The sequence below is a fragment of the Leptinotarsa decemlineata genome, unplaced genomic scaffold (genome assembly GCF_025532065.1).
Source record: "Leptinotarsa decemlineata unplaced genomic scaffold, Ldec_3_MD MMD2_tig00006114, whole genome shotgun sequence".
Classification (NCBI taxonomy): Eukaryota; Metazoa; Arthropoda; class Insecta; order Coleoptera; family Chrysomelidae; genus Leptinotarsa; species Leptinotarsa decemlineata.
In genome coordinates this window covers 2,374-18,359 of record NW_027412659.1, presented here as the reverse complement: position 1 = coordinate 18,359, position 15,986 = coordinate 2,374, and the positions used below count along the sequence as shown (strand labels likewise).

General features: G+C 35.6%; 1 long non-coding RNA gene and 1 pseudogene across 1 annotated transcript; both read left to right on the top strand.

Annotated features, from left to right (window-relative positions):
- Positions 1-375: 375 nt before the first annotated feature.
- LOC141484556 (oxaloacetate tautomerase FAHD2A, mitochondrial-like) lies at positions 376-4,487 on the top strand (annotated as a pseudogene).
- Positions 4,488-6,820: 2,333 nt separating this feature from the next.
- LOC141484557 (uncharacterized) lies at positions 6,821-8,390 on the top strand. Its single transcript, XR_012466686.1, has 2 exons — positions 6,821-7,362; positions 7,441-8,390. It is a non-coding gene; the product is annotated as an uncharacterized lncRNA (long non-coding RNA).
- The last annotated feature ends 7,596 nt before the right edge of the window (positions 8,391-15,986 follow it).

The following is a 15,986-nucleotide window of genomic DNA, read 5'->3' as shown; positions in this document are numbered from 1 at the left end:
AATGATGAAAGTTAAATCTGTTCTGTTTTTGGTTCAGGCACAATATTTCATCATAAATAGGCGGCGGACACTTTTTGAAACACATTATGGGGGTAGTAGGTTCCTTTGAAAATTTTATATTATAACTCTTTTCATTCAAAAGTAATCAGTAATCTATGAAGAGAAGAGTTGAAATTGTTACTTTTCCCTGGGACGCAGATGAAAACCCAACGTAACTGGCAGCGACAGTACAAAGTCATAGTGAACGTATTTTTTTGTATAAAATCTTTCGTAATTATATTTTAATAGTATTGAACTGAATTGTCTCTCGCCATTTCTCTCGGCTATATATTTTTTCATTGTGAAATTTTTATTTTTTTCACATTAAATGAGTTAATGGATATCTCAGTAACTACGGATAAGTCTACCAATACTTCACTCATGAAAAAATTTGACTCCAGTGAGAAAGTCATAGTTTTCGAGTTGTTTTTAAAAAGAAAAAAATTATAAACTTACTTAATAAATATTCTACAGCAGTAATATTTTTGGTATGTTTTAACTACAACTTCTGATATTTCTATTATTGTTCAAAATATTTTAGAACATCTCAGTGTTATAATGATTATAGATATAGACAAAAAATTTATATCTGTCCTAAACTGTAAAGAGTATAGCGGTAACAAACTAAGAAATACAATCTGCCCCTGTCTGTTTCAAGACTATAATACCATGTAAGATACCATGGAAGTATTTCCTTTCAGAAGACCAAAAATATTTTCAACTCTATATCTTTCTTTTTCAGAATAGTAAATCGGTAACACCTCTCAACAAAGTTGAACATTTATCCCCTATTACCAATCCAGACAAAGTTGCCTGTGTGGGACTTAATTATAGTGGACATTGTGAGGAGCAAAATATACCACTACCTCAAGAACCAATGATCTTCAGTAAATTCTCTTCTTGTATCGTTGGACCTTTCAGCAATGCCGAGATACCACCAATCACAAACGTAAGAATTTTTTATGCATTAAAGTCGAAACCGTCAGGCCAATATGTATATTCATTTCAAATGCTGCCACCGATATTGGAATAAAATATTTGTTATTAACATTCGGTGGGTATTGATCCAATAATGGAATTACACTTTCAAGCGATATATATTCATTCAAATGATGCGTTCAATCTACCCCAGATTGATATAACATTATCTATGCTTGAATCAAAATGAAATCAATACTGATGTTTTTTAAACTATAACCTTAGAATGATCTCAGAAGTTTAATCCTTGTGTCAAATGTTCCTACATATATATGAATAATATAACACCAAAAATGCATGCATAAATTGTCGTGTGGAACTGAATTTGTACATGAGATTGTCAGAAGCGAATATCTACTTTATAAGTAATAAATTCTTACCTTCGTTTTTTCAAGTTTCACAACACATCCACTTACTAACAACTAACAAATAACCTAAAAATTTAATACACAAGTCAACCATAAAAAGGTAACTGGTGTGAAGAACAGAAGAAGGAAGATCGACGTTGGCGTGGTTGCGGTGTTGTATTTCCGTGGTGCATTCTCATTGTCTGTTTTGCCAACTTCTCGCTCACTTTCCCAATATTGGATTCCTAATATTTACCAACTTATAAATTATCTTAATAAGTGAAATAATCACATTTGAGAATTAGTAAGTCCACATTTCCAGATTCATATCAAATATAATAATTATAATAATAATGGTTGTTATTATCATAAAAAAAAACAGAAAAATTAAATTACTAATTACAATATCCGTATCTTACGTCACGTTTAAGGGCAGTCATATTATAGAATTTTCTCTGGATGTTTCGCCATCACCAATCAAATCAATATCAATGTTGTTTAAAGAATATTCACTCATCATCCATATATATTGTAGAATACTATGATTTGAAACTGGATAAACCAGCAATATATTCAGTGACTACATTTACTAGATTGGAAAGATATGAAAATAACTACCTATATAATTTTTAGGACTTATATTGGCTCAATATGTTTCTCATAATTTCAATATTTCTCTAATGGCCCAATGGGGAATTCATACTGTGGCCAATGTAGTGTGCTACTTTTGGGTTCTAAGAGGTCTACGATGTAGGCTTGTAAGACATCCATCTAGTAGTTTAACAATTGGATTTATTGTACGTATGTATACGTATGTATTTATATGTTCCATTCTTACCTGTTAGTTTTTTATTGTATTGTAATTGCTTTTTTTTTCATATCACCCTGTTTCATTAGAATCGTTTACCTAATTTAGTTTTGTTATTACCTACAGTTATATATAGAAGACATTGTAGAATAGTTTCACGTACCAATCCAACTGAAAACGTGTCTTGAATAAAATTTATTGTGAAAATTGTATAACTATTATCATAGCTACCAGTAGATTTAGATAACAAGTGATATTGCCAATACAATAAACATTTTCACATCAATGTTTTACAGAGTGTTGATTGGGAAGTGGAACTGGCAGTAGTGATAGGGAAAAAAGCGAAAGCAATAAGAAAAGACTAAGTCAATGACTACATATTCGGATACACAGTGGCTCAAGATATCAGTGCTAGAGACTGGCAGAAGAAACGGAACAACGGGCAGTTCTTACTTGGAAAGTCTATGGATACATTTTGTCCTCTAGGACCGGCTGTAGTCACTGAGAACAAAGTCGATCCATCTAATCTAGCAATTAAATCTTGGGTTAATGGAGTTCAGAAACAGAATGGAAATACATCGGAACTTATATTCAAGATAGACTTCTTGGTATCTTACCTGTCTCAGTAAGTTAAAAATTGTTTTCGTATAGCTCATACATATAGTTACCGTTAAAAATATAGTTATCTATAAATTATTGAACTTCTGAATGATCTAAGTACAGTGACACAGTAATGGATATATCATGAAAATAATATCAGTTTCAAGCGTTTTGTTTATAAAAAAATGTGATCTAACTCTATAACATTGAATTCAGAATATTTATCAACATTGAATTCTTATTTATGCTCATTTGTCTGAGCAAATTATTTCTTGTTTCTAATAATTCATTTCTCTTCTTTCTTATTTATAACTTTTCTTTTTCCAATTCTAACATTTCTTCTATTTTGAATTTTTCCATTTTGACCAAGCCGATGACTATTCAAGCCAATTCAATATGTTCATTTTTATCGGTTTTCACCTTCACTTTTCGCTGCACAAAATATAAATTTCAAATTTCCAACTAATAAGTCAGTTTAAATGACAATTTGACAATTGACATTTATCAACACAAATAAGCGTTCTAGCAGGACATGAATCCCAAACTATTTGCAACCAGTCTCACGGCATACATGCGCAGTTGGCCAGTCCATAACACTGGCTTCAAACCATCCGAAATTTCTTGCTAGAACAAACCTATTTTCTTTCCTAAATTTCCAAATTTATTAATACCTATGTTTTGAATTGTGCATTTACTATTAAAATAATTAACGAAAAAAAATGGGGTGGGGCAAAATTTCGGCCGTATATTCATATATTTTTTACTAATTTCGTAATATTTGCCGGTAATTGTGAATGTTCTTTGTACTTTTGTTTTAGTTTCTACCACATTAACAATTAAGATTCCATTCATATCTTTGACATTTTCACATTTAAGGTCATGTATTCCAAAAATCATTGCTACCTAAAACAAAAAAAATGATTATAAAATAAAGAAATAAATGAAAAAAAAATGACAATAAAAAGATTCAAACCGGCGTCTTGCAAAGCCGTCAAGATCGAAGTCGACTCCTTCGCTCGCTACGCCACGAGGTACCTTAATAGGTTTTGCGAAATTAATAAAATATATCTTGCATATGTCAAATAGAAAAAGTAATTATGACAAAATAAGTATTTAAAAATATAATGTTAGGTAGATATGTACTTACTTTTATAAATAAGTATATTTCATCGGGTGCTTCGTCGATAAACGTTTTCAATTGTTCAGGTGAAAATATTTTTGATTTTTTTCCAACACATCCTTCGAACTTTCGCTTTAATAAAGCTTGTAGCTTCTTATATTTTGAAATGTCTATATTATGGTTGATGTTTATCAACGATTTTATTATTGAGTAATGTGTCCATATACATATACTAGTTGATTTTATAGTTTCCATCAATACTTGAAAATAGGCAATCAAAACATTTTCCGAGAATGTCGAAATATTATTTGTATTTCTCCAGTCCATAAACCGTTGATATAGTTTTTCGTACACTTTCTTAGATTTTTGGGGTAAAAGATTTTTTGTTGCATTTCCAGGGCGAGGACGCGCTAGAACTGCAGTTCAAGACCGATTTTTGGTCTTAACCGCGAGAAGACAACCGACAATCACAGCACCTGAATTGGTTAACGTGTTGCAGCAGACGCACCAGGTAACCATTGGTCGTGATACTGTCAGAAATCGACTGCATGACGCAGATCTCCACAACAGAAGGCCACTTAGATGTCCACCTTTGTCGAGAGGCAATCGCGGTAGAAGATTAGATCATTTGCAATCATTTGCATCCCAAAACTGGGATGCAAATGATTGGGCCACAGTTTTGTTTACAGACGAATCCAGATTTGGATTTCATCCAGATTCTCGTCGAGTAAGACTGTGGAGACGACCTGGAAATAATGAACGTTTGAGACACGTCCAGGAAGTCCACACATACAGAGGTGGTACAGTAATGTTATGGGGCGGAATCATGATCGGCGGCAGAACCGATCTCGTTTTTCCAAATCGCTCCCTCACAGCTCGACAGTACCTCGACACCATTCTTCTACCTATCGTCCGTCCGTTTGCTGGTGCTGTTGGTGAAAACTTCCACCTAATGCACGATAATGTTATTCTGAATGCAGCTCAAAGCCCCCAAAACGAGGAAGAAAAATAATATATGAAAAATATTCCGTACAGAGAAGCTATAGGACGTCTCATGTTTTTAGCGGTTGTCACTCGTCCAGATATATCATTCTCAGTGAGCAGAGTTAGCAGATATTTGGAAAATCCAGGAAAGCAGCACTGGGAAGCAGTCAAACGTATTTTCAGATACCTAAAGGGTACTAAAAGTTATGGAATTCTATACAATGGTGGGAGCAACGAATATTTAAAAGCGCATTCAGATGCAGATTTTGCAGGAGACATTGATACTAGATATTCAACAACTGGCTATGTTACTTTATTATCAGGTTGTCCAGTTACATGGACATCTCAACGACAAAAGTGTTGCAACATCCACGACAGAATCTGAATATATTGCAGCTTGGGATGCCGCACCAGAAATAATATGGTTGAGAAGGTTGCTTAAAGAAATTGATGTTGACGTTTCGAATCCAACGGAACTTTTTGTTGATAATAGAAGTGCTATAAACTTGATGAGCTATGATGATCATCACAAACGAAAAAAATATCACTGTTGTTTACACCCAATCAGAAAACCAGTTGGCAGATATTTTAACCAAACCCTTACCACGAGAAAAATTTTCAACAAATCGACAAGGTCTGTGGGTAACGTCTTCGAAGTGAACAAAGAGTGGGAGTGTTGAAGTAATCCATGTTCACTTCATTTCGATTGATCTTGTTTTTATGATTCCTTGGAAATCGTTGTTGATTGAATGAGTTTTAATGTCATTGTTAATACATATAAAATGTATCGTTTGTATATTCATGAATAAAACCTGGTTCAGTAGAGTTTACAGTTCGATTTCCTACAAATTACAACAGGTAATACTGCTAGACAATTCTATCTCTAACCCTCATTCCTTCTACAGCAAATTGTCCTCTCCATTTCTCCATGAAAGCCATTTTCAATACATTCCTTTCCCGAATATTCTGAGGGAATACTATACATTCTGCACCCATCACTTCAACTATTCGAATTGATACTTCATGTATTGCTCGATGAACTGCAGTTCGACTCAAACTGCAAAAAAGTTTCCTCACCAACACCCCTTTATAGCTATATCGCCAACTTACAGTAGGTCGAGAGAATGAATTCATCTACATAGGCATAAAAGCATATATCCTACACTAATATTCTTCCCCTTTTGGGCAGGTTTGAAGAACATAAATCTTTGTTGAGATAATAGATCAAGCATCAAAAATCTAGTCTCTGATAAGTTATTTGTCCCTATCTTAATAACTAAGCTTATATGTGTGTGTCTCCCTCGAAGTGGCTTGCAGAACAAGAATGGTTTTAGAGTTACAAACTTAGGTCTGCAGTGCTCTGTCCGTACAACAATTGTGATCGGTACAACAGCGGTTAACTACTAACTACTGCTACTACTGTATTAGGCATTCATGCAAGGATGTCTAGTCTTATAGCAATACTAACACGAGGAAGCGGTATTCAGATGAAAGGAAGCCTAAAATGAAACAATTCATATTAGATGGAAACGGTTCACTGGAAGTGATGTCCGGGACGATACGTCTGGAGTCTGGACAGAATGATCAAGCTCATTCTCTGAATATATGAGTTGTCTCGTTGATAAATATCAACTCGCCTGTAGTGTCGTGTGGCCTATAGGTTTACTTTTGTCCCAAGAAGCCAAAATTCAAATCAGTAAGATTCTGTTCTCCATAAGCAATCGAATCCAACAAGTGAGTTGAATGTTTTACCAGCATCCAAATGCCAAGAATAAAAATTTCCTATTCTTATAAAAGATGATCATACTTGATTAATCCGAAAAATCGAGAAGTTTAGACATAAACTCGAAAATTAGCAAATGGCTACCAAAAGTATCACAACAAATTTTGAATTTCGGCGGCAAGACATTCACGGAACCAAAGTCGTCAATTCACCGTTCCGTGTTCCGTCGGAGCACGGAATCCTTAAAGGGATTCGAATATGTGTTCGAATATAATTAATGCGTTCGAATATATCCTTGTATAGTTGTTTGCAAAAACGGGAAATTAACTCTAAACGGTAACCGATCGAATCAAACTCGAATCCAGTTAAAATATTCATAATTCCTTTCCCTAACGTCTACACCTTTCTCAGTTGATTCCAAATTTGTTAACAAATCCCTTGATTTATCTGTCAGTTTATAAATTTTATTCAACCGTTATTATAGGACTCCCCCTATAATACTGGCAGGGCAAGGAGCCTTGAGCTCCTGAGGCCACAAAGTTTCAAATGTGAGAAGATGTCACTTTTCTAATTGCAAACAATACCAAAATGTTCATAAGATATAAATTATATTACACCTATAGCACAAATGTTTCAATTCTAAGGGGACTTTAATGAACCCAGGCTCCCCAAGGAAAAAAGGAGGATGTCTCTTCGATACTTGAGACGTCGTTGGTTTTGAAGTTATACTTTACCTTTGATATAGCTATATCGCCAGCTTACAGTAGGTTGAGAGAATGAATTCATCTACATAGGCATAAAAGCATATATCCTACACTAATATTCTTCCCCTTTTGGGCAGGTTTGAAGAACATAAACCAACCGTCAACATCAAAGACTATGCCCCAGAGAGATGATGTGGAACCACCACATATGAGACACAAAATGGACTTCCACAATGAATGTTATTCTGAATGCAGCTCAAAGCCCCCAAAACGAGGAAGAAAAATAATATATGAAAAATATTCCGTACAGAGAAGCTATAGGACGTCTCATGTTTTTAGCGGTTGTCACTCGTCCAGATATATCATTCTCAGTGAGCAGAGTTAGCAGATATTTGGAAAATCCAGGAAAGCAGCACTGGGAAGCAGTCAAACGTATTTTCAGATACCTAAAGGGTACTAAAAGTTATGGAATTCTATACAATGGTGGGAGCAACGAATATTTAAAAGCGCATTCAGATGCAGATTTTGCAGGAGACATTGATACTAGATATTCAACAACTGGCTATGTTACTTTATTATCAGGTTGTCCAGTTACATGGACATCTCAACGACAAAAGTGTTGCAACATCCACGACAGAATCTGAATATATTGCAGCTTGGGATGCCGCACCAGAAATAATATGGTTGAGAAGGTTGCTTAAAGAAATTGATGTTGACGTTTCGAATCCAACGGAACTTTTTGTTGATAATAGAAGTGCTATAAACTTGATGAGCTATAATGATCATCACAAACGAAAAAAATATCACTGTTGTTTACACCCAATCAGAAAACCAGTTGGCAGATATTTTAACCAAACCCTTACCACGAGAAAAATTTTCAACAAATCGACAAGGTCTGTGGGTAACGTCTTCGAAGTGAACAAAGAGTGGGAGTGTTGAAGTAATCCATGTTCACTTCATTTCGATTGATCTTGTTTTTATGATTCCTTGGAAATCGTTGTTGATTGAATGAGTTTTAATGTCATTGTTAATACATATAAAATGTATCGTTTGTATATTCATGATTAAAACCTGGTTCAGTAGAGTTTACAGTTCGATTTCCTACAAATTACAACAGGTAATACTGCTAGACAATTCTATCTCTAACCCTCATTCCTTCTACAGCAAATTGTCCTCTCCATTTCTCCATGAAAGCCATTTTCAACACATTCCTTTCCCGAATATTCTGAGGGAATACTATACATTCTGCACCCATCACTTCAACTATTCGAATTGATACTTCATGTATTGCTCGATGAACTGCAGTTCGCCAGCTTACAGTAGGTCGAGAGAATGAATTCATCTACATAGGCATAAAAGCATATATCCTACACTAATATTCTTCCCCTTTTGGGCAGGTTTGAAGAACATAAATCTTTGTTGAGATAATAGATCAAAAATCTAGTCTCTGATAAGTTATTTGTCCCTATCTCAATAACTGAGCTTATATGTGTGTGTGTCTCCTCAAGGTGGCTTGCAGAACAAGAATGGTTTTTGAGTTACAAACTTAGGTCTGCAGTGCTCTGTCCGTACAACAATTGTGATCGGTACAACAGCGGTTAACTACTAACTACTGCTACTACTGTATTAGGCATTCATGCAAGGATGTCTAGTCTTATAGCAATACTAACACGAGGAAGCGGTATTCAGATGAAAGAAAGCCTAAAATGAAACAATTCATATTAGATGGAAACGGTTCACTGGAAGTGATGTCCGGGACGATACGTCTGGAGTCTGGACAGAATGATCAAGCTCATTCTCTGAATATATGAGTTGTCTCGTTGATAAATATCAACTCGCCTGTAGTGTCGTGTGGCCTATAGGTTTACTTTTGTCCCAAGAAGCCAAAATTCAAATCAGTAAAATTCTGTTCTCCACAAGCAATTGAATCCAACAAGTGAGTTGAATGTTTTACCAGCATCCAAATGCCAAGAATAAAAATTTCCTATTCTTATAAAAGATGATCATACTTGATTAATCCGAAAAATCGAGAAGTTTAGACATAAACTCGAAAATTAGCAAATGGCTACCAAAAGTATCACAACAAATTTTGAATTTCGGCGGCAAGACATTCACGGAACCAAAGTCGTCAATTCCTTTAAGGATTCCGTCGGAGCACGGAATCCTTAAAGGGATTCGAATATGTGTTCGAATATAATTAATGCGTTCGAATATATCCTTGTATAGTTGTTTGCAAAAACGGGAAATTAACTCTAAACGGTAACCGATCGAATCCAGTTAAAATATTCATAATTCCTTTCCCTAACGTCTACACCTTTCTCAGTTGATTCCAAATTTGTTAACAAATCCCTTGATTTATCTGTCAGTTTATAAATTTTATTCAACCGTTATTATAGGACTCCCCCTATAATACTGGCAGGGCAGGGAGCCTTGAGCTCCTGAGGCCACAAAGTTTCAAATGTGAGAAGATTTCACTTTTCTAATTGTAAACAATACCAAAATGTTCATAAGATATAAATTATATTACACCTATAGCACAAATGTTTCAATTCTAAGGGGACTTTAATGAACCCAGACTCCCAAGGAAAAAAGGAGGATGTCTCTTCGATACTTGAGACGTCGCTGTTTTGAAGTTATACTTTACCTTTGATATAGCTATATCGCCAGCTTACAGTAGGTTGAGAGAATGAATTCATCTACATAGGCATAAAAGCATATATCCTACACTAATATTCTTCCCCTTTTGGGCAGGTTTGAAGAACATAAACCGACCGTCAACATCATAGACTATGCCCCAGAGAGATGATGTGGAACCACCACATAAGAGACACAAAATGGACTTCCACAATGAATGTTATTCTGAATGCAGCTCAAAGCCCCCAAAACGAGGAAGAAAAATAATATATGAAAAATATTCCGTACAGAGAAGCATGTTTTTAGCGGTTGTCACTCGTCCAGATATATCATTCTCAGTGAGCAGAGTTAGCAGATATTTGGAAAATCCAGGAAAGCAGCACTGGAAAGCAGTCAAACGTATTTTCAGATACCTAAAGGGTACTAAAAGTTATGGAATTCTATACAATGGTGGGAGCAACGAATATTTAAAAGCGTATTCAGATGCAGATTTTGCAGGAGACATTGATACTAGATATTCAACAACTGGCTATGTTACTTTATTATCAGGTTGTCCAGTTACATGGACATCTCAACGACAAAAGTGTTGCAACATCCACGACAGAATCTGAATATATTGCAGCTTGGGATGCCGCACGAGAAATAATATGGTTGAGAAGGTTGCTTAAAGAAATTGATGTTGACGTTTCCAATCCAACGGAACTTTTTGTTGATAATAGAAGTGCTATAAACTTGATGAGCTATTATGATCATCACAAACGAAAAAAATATCACTGTTGTTTACACCCAATCAGAAAACCAGTTGGCAGATATTTTAACCAAACCCTTACCACGAGAAAAATTTTCAACAAATCGACAAGGTCTGTGGGTAACGTCTTCGAAGTGAACAAAGAGTGGGAGTGTTGAAGTAATCCATGTTCACTTCATTTCGATTGATCTTGTTTTTATGATTCCTTGGAAATCGTTGTTGATTGAATGAGTTTTAATGTCATTGTTAATACATATAAAATGTATCGTTTTGTATATTCATGATTAAAACCTGGTTCAGTAGAGTTTACAGTTCGATTCCTACAAATTACAACAGGTAATACTGCTAGACCATTCTATCTCTAACCCTCATTCCTTCTACAGCAAATTGTCCTCTCCATTTCTCCATGAAAGCCATTTTCAATACATTCCTTTCCCGAATATTCTGAGGGAATACTATACATTCTGCACCCATCACTTCAACTATTCGAATTGATACTTCATGTATTGCTCGATGAACTGCAGTTCGACTCAAACTGCAAAAAAAGTTTCCTCACCAACACCCCTTTATAGCTATATCGCCAGCTTACAGTAGGTCGAGAGAATGAATTCATCTACATAGGCATAAAAGCATATATCCTACACTAATATTCTTCCCCTTTTGGGCAGGTTTGAAGAACATAAATATTTGTTGAGATAATAGATCAAGCATCAAAAATCTAGTCTCTGATAAGTTATTTGTCCCTATCTCAATAACTGAGCTTATATGTGTGTGTGTCTCCCTCAAGGTGGCTTGCAGAACAAGAATGGTTTTAGAGTTACAAACTTAGGTCTGCAGTGCTCTGTCCGTACAACAATTGTGATCGGTACAACAGCGGTTAACTACTAACTACTGCTACTACTGTATTAGGCATTCATGCAAGGATGTCTAGTCTTATAGCAATACTAACACGAGGAAGCGGTATTCAGATGAAAGGAAGCCTAAAATGAAACAATTCATATTAGATGGAAACGGTTCACTGGAAGTGATGTCCGGGACGATACGTCTGGAGTCTGGACAGAATGATCAAGCTCATTCTCTGAATATATGAGTTGTCTCGTTGATAAATATCAACTCGCCTGTAGTGTCGTGTGGCCTATAGGTTTACTTTTGTCCCAAGAAGCCAAAATTCAAATCAGTAAGTTTCTGTTCTCCATAAGCAATCGAATCCAACAAGTGAGTTGAATGTTTTACCAGCATCCAAATGCCAAGAATAAAAATTTCCTATTCTTATAAAAGATGATCATACTTGGTTAATCCGAAAAATCGAGAAGTTTAGACATAAACTCGAAAATTAGCAAATGGCTACCAAAAGTATCACAACAAATTTTGAATCTCGGCGGCAAGACATTCACGGAACCAAAGTCGTCAATTCACCGTTCCGTGTTCCGTCAGAGCACGGAATCCTCAAAGGGATTCGAATATGTGTTCGAATATAATTATTGCGTTCGAATATATCCTTGTATAGTTGTTTGTCAGTGAATGAGAACTAAACGAATGACGAGGTATTAAAATATCCCAAAACTTTCAAGGAAGTATTCATTTCAGGTTCAAATAGTCGTCGACCTCAAAACAGAATAAATGACAAATGAAACCGTAACACCGTATAGGATGAAACTGCAGTAACGTTAGTTACAAATAAAAGCGGTAAAAACATAAAGAATTTCATGATTTCCTACCACGTAGTGACGGCTACATCCACCAATTTATTAATGATTCAATATCCATCTCTTTCAGGAATAAACGATGATACGAGCCAGTGAATAGCATATCATTGGGACCCGTCAGCACCCGCCACAGTTGAAACACGACTCCTGCAACAGTTCAAACTGGTCTTTTTCCTCAGTTGAAACTGAGCTCCCGTCAAAATTGAAACCCGTCATCCTTCACAGTCGAAACTTGGCTCCTGAGACAGTCGAAACTTAGATCACATCACAGTTTAAACTCGGCTCTGGTCACCGATCTACCATATTTTGGGGAGAATGACTGGAATATTTAATTACAGAATTATTACAATGTGTTAAAACAACGATAAAAATAAAATAAATACAACAATAAAAATTCATTGGCGCTCCGGGGCGACTTCATTGATTCCAGTGGCGCATTTGCTTTTTCAGCTGCAGGAAAACCGGAAAAACCTGCAGCACCACATCATCTGAGAATTATTCCTGACATTTATTTTGTTGTATATCATTTCACAATGATTTTGATTTCTTCATTTTATTCAATGACTTCAATCTCGATTTTCTGACTTTAGACTTTGAATAACATGGGATCATTATCGATTATGAAAGTAATCATGATTTTTTGTGGGTTTTGTAAAATTACGTCCGAGTTCAGACAAAATAACTTTATGAAAAGTAAAGCTTCAGTCTCATTCAAGTAAAAGAAGAGAATCAACATAGATGTACTTCTGTTGTATGTATGTAGTTCAATTATGAACTATTCGAAATTTATAAAGTATATAGTCATGTGAACCCATTTACATTGATCTGGTATCAAAATAGATTAAGAAAAAAATTGAAATGAGCTATTTTATATTACATGCGTATGACCTATTGGACCTCCTTTGCCATCTATCTGTGAAGGCGTGAACTATATAACCTCGACATGAAAACATTCCATAGGCACAAAAATTTCTACATTTCCATTGGATCTTCATTCCAGTAAGTTCTGCTAGTCAACTCTAGGTGGCGTCCGCGTAAACTTTTCTATCAACGAATCTTATTTTAAAATTCAATAACATTGTCAACTTGATATCTATCTGTTTCAGAAATGAACGATAATACGAGCCGTTGAATAGCATATCATTTTGTAAACGAACCAATTAGAATACTCGATAGGAATACTCGGTTTCTACAATGACTCTTCTGTACTAAAAAATTCAAGGGTTAGGAGAGGGAGTTGCGTCACAGTATAGTTCCATAATGATACCCAATGCTTTGAGTAATGTAATCGGATGTAATTTCCAAAAACGAAATCACGGAAAGAAAAAATTGATTTGGCACCTTTTTTGCCATCTGTTTGTGAGGGTACGAACTATGTAACCCCGACAATGAAACATTCCATAGCCAGAAAAATGTCTACATTTCTATTGGATCCGTATTCCAATAAGTTCAGCTAGTGAACACTAGGTGGCGTCCGCGTGAACTTCACTTTCAACAAAATAAAATTTAGACTAGATAGAGAGAGATCATAGCTCCCAGGGTAGGCCGCCAGCTTTTTAACAGTGAAGAAGGGCGTGGATAAGATGGAGGGTAGAGCGCCACCCGCTTGATCAACCCTGGAGCTTATATAGCATACGAAACGAAAACGGGAAATTAACTCTAAACGGTAACCGATCGAATCAAACTCGAATCCAGTTAAAATATTCATAATTCCTTTCCCTAACGTCTACACCTTTCTCAGTTGATTCCAAATTTGTTAACAAATCCCTTGATTTATCTGTCAGTTTATAAATTTTATTCAACCGTTATTATAGGACTCCCCCTATAATACTGGCAGGGCAAGGAGCCTTGAGCTCCTGAGGCCACAAAGTTTCAAATGTGAGAAGATGTCACTTTTCTAATTGCAAACAAAACCAAAATGTTCATAAGATATAAATTACATTACACCTATAGCACAAATGTTTCAATTCTAAGGGGACTTTAATGAACCAGGCTCCCCAAGGAAAAAGGAGGATGTCTCTTCGATACTTGAGACGTCGTTGGTTTTGAAGTTATACTTTACCTTAGATATAGCCATATCGCCAGCTTACAGTAGGTTGAGAGAATGAATTCATCTACATAGGCATAAAAGCATATATCCTACACTAATATTCTTCCCCTTTTGGGCAGGTTTGAAGAACATAAACCAACCGTCAACATCAAAGACTATGCCCCAGAGAGATGATGTGGAACCACCACATAAGAGACACAAAATGGACTTCCACAATGAATGTTATTCTGAATGCAGCTCAAAGCCCCAAAACGAGGAAGAAAAATAATATATGAAAAATATTCCGTACAGAGAAGCTATAGGACGTCTCATGTTTTTAGCGGTTGTCACTCGTCCAGATATATCATTCTCAGTGAGCAGAGTTAGCAGATATTTGGAAAATCCAGGAAAGCAGCACTGGGAAGCAGTCAAACGTATTTTCAGATACCTAAAGGGTACTAAAAGTTATGGAATTCTATACAATGGTGGGAGCAACGAATATTTAAAAGCGCATTCAGATGCAGATTTTGCAGGAGACATTGATACTAGATATTCAACAACTGGCTATGTTACTTTATTATCAGGTTGTCCAGTTACATGGACATCTCAACGACAAAAGTGTTGCAACATCCACGACAGAATCTGAATATATTGCAGCTTGGGATGCCGCACCAGAAATAATATGGTTGAGAAGGTTGCTTAAAGAAATTGATGTTGACGTTTCGAATCCAACGGAACTTTTTGTTGATAATAGAAGTGCTATAAACTTGATGAGCTATGATGATCATCACAAACGAAAAAAATATCACTGTTGTTTACACCCAATCAGAAAACCAGTTGGCAGATATTTTAACCAAACCCTTACCACGAGAAAAATTTTCAACAAATCGACAAGGTCTGTGGGTAACGTCTTCGAAGTGAACAAAGAGTGGGAGTGTTGAAGTAATCCATGTTCACTTCATTTCGATTGATCTTGTTTTTATGATTCCTTGGAAATCGTTGTTGATTGAATGAGTTTTAATGTCATTGTTAATACATATAAAATGTATCGTTTGTATATTCATGAATAAAACCTGGTTCAGTAGAGTTTACAGTTCGATTTCCTACAAATTACAACAGGTAATACTGCTAGACAATTCTATCTCTAACCCTCATTCCTTCTACAGCAAATTGTCCTCTCCATTTCTCCATGAAAGCCATTTTCAATACATTCCTTTCCCGAATATTCTGAGGGAAATACTATACATTCTGCACCCATCACTTCAACTATTCGAATTGATACTTCATGTATTGCTCGATGAACTGCAGTTCGACTCAAACTGCAAAAAAGTTTCCTCACCAACACCCCTTTATAGCTATATCGCCAACTTACAGTAGGTCGAGAGAATGAATTCATCTACATAGGCATAAAAGCATATATCCTACACTAATATTCTTCCCCTTTTGGGCAGGTTTGAAGAACATAAATCTTTGTTGAGATAATAGATCAAGCATCAAAAATCTAGTCTCTGATAAGTTATTTGTCCCTATCTTAATAACTAAGCTTATATGTGTGTGTCTCCCTCG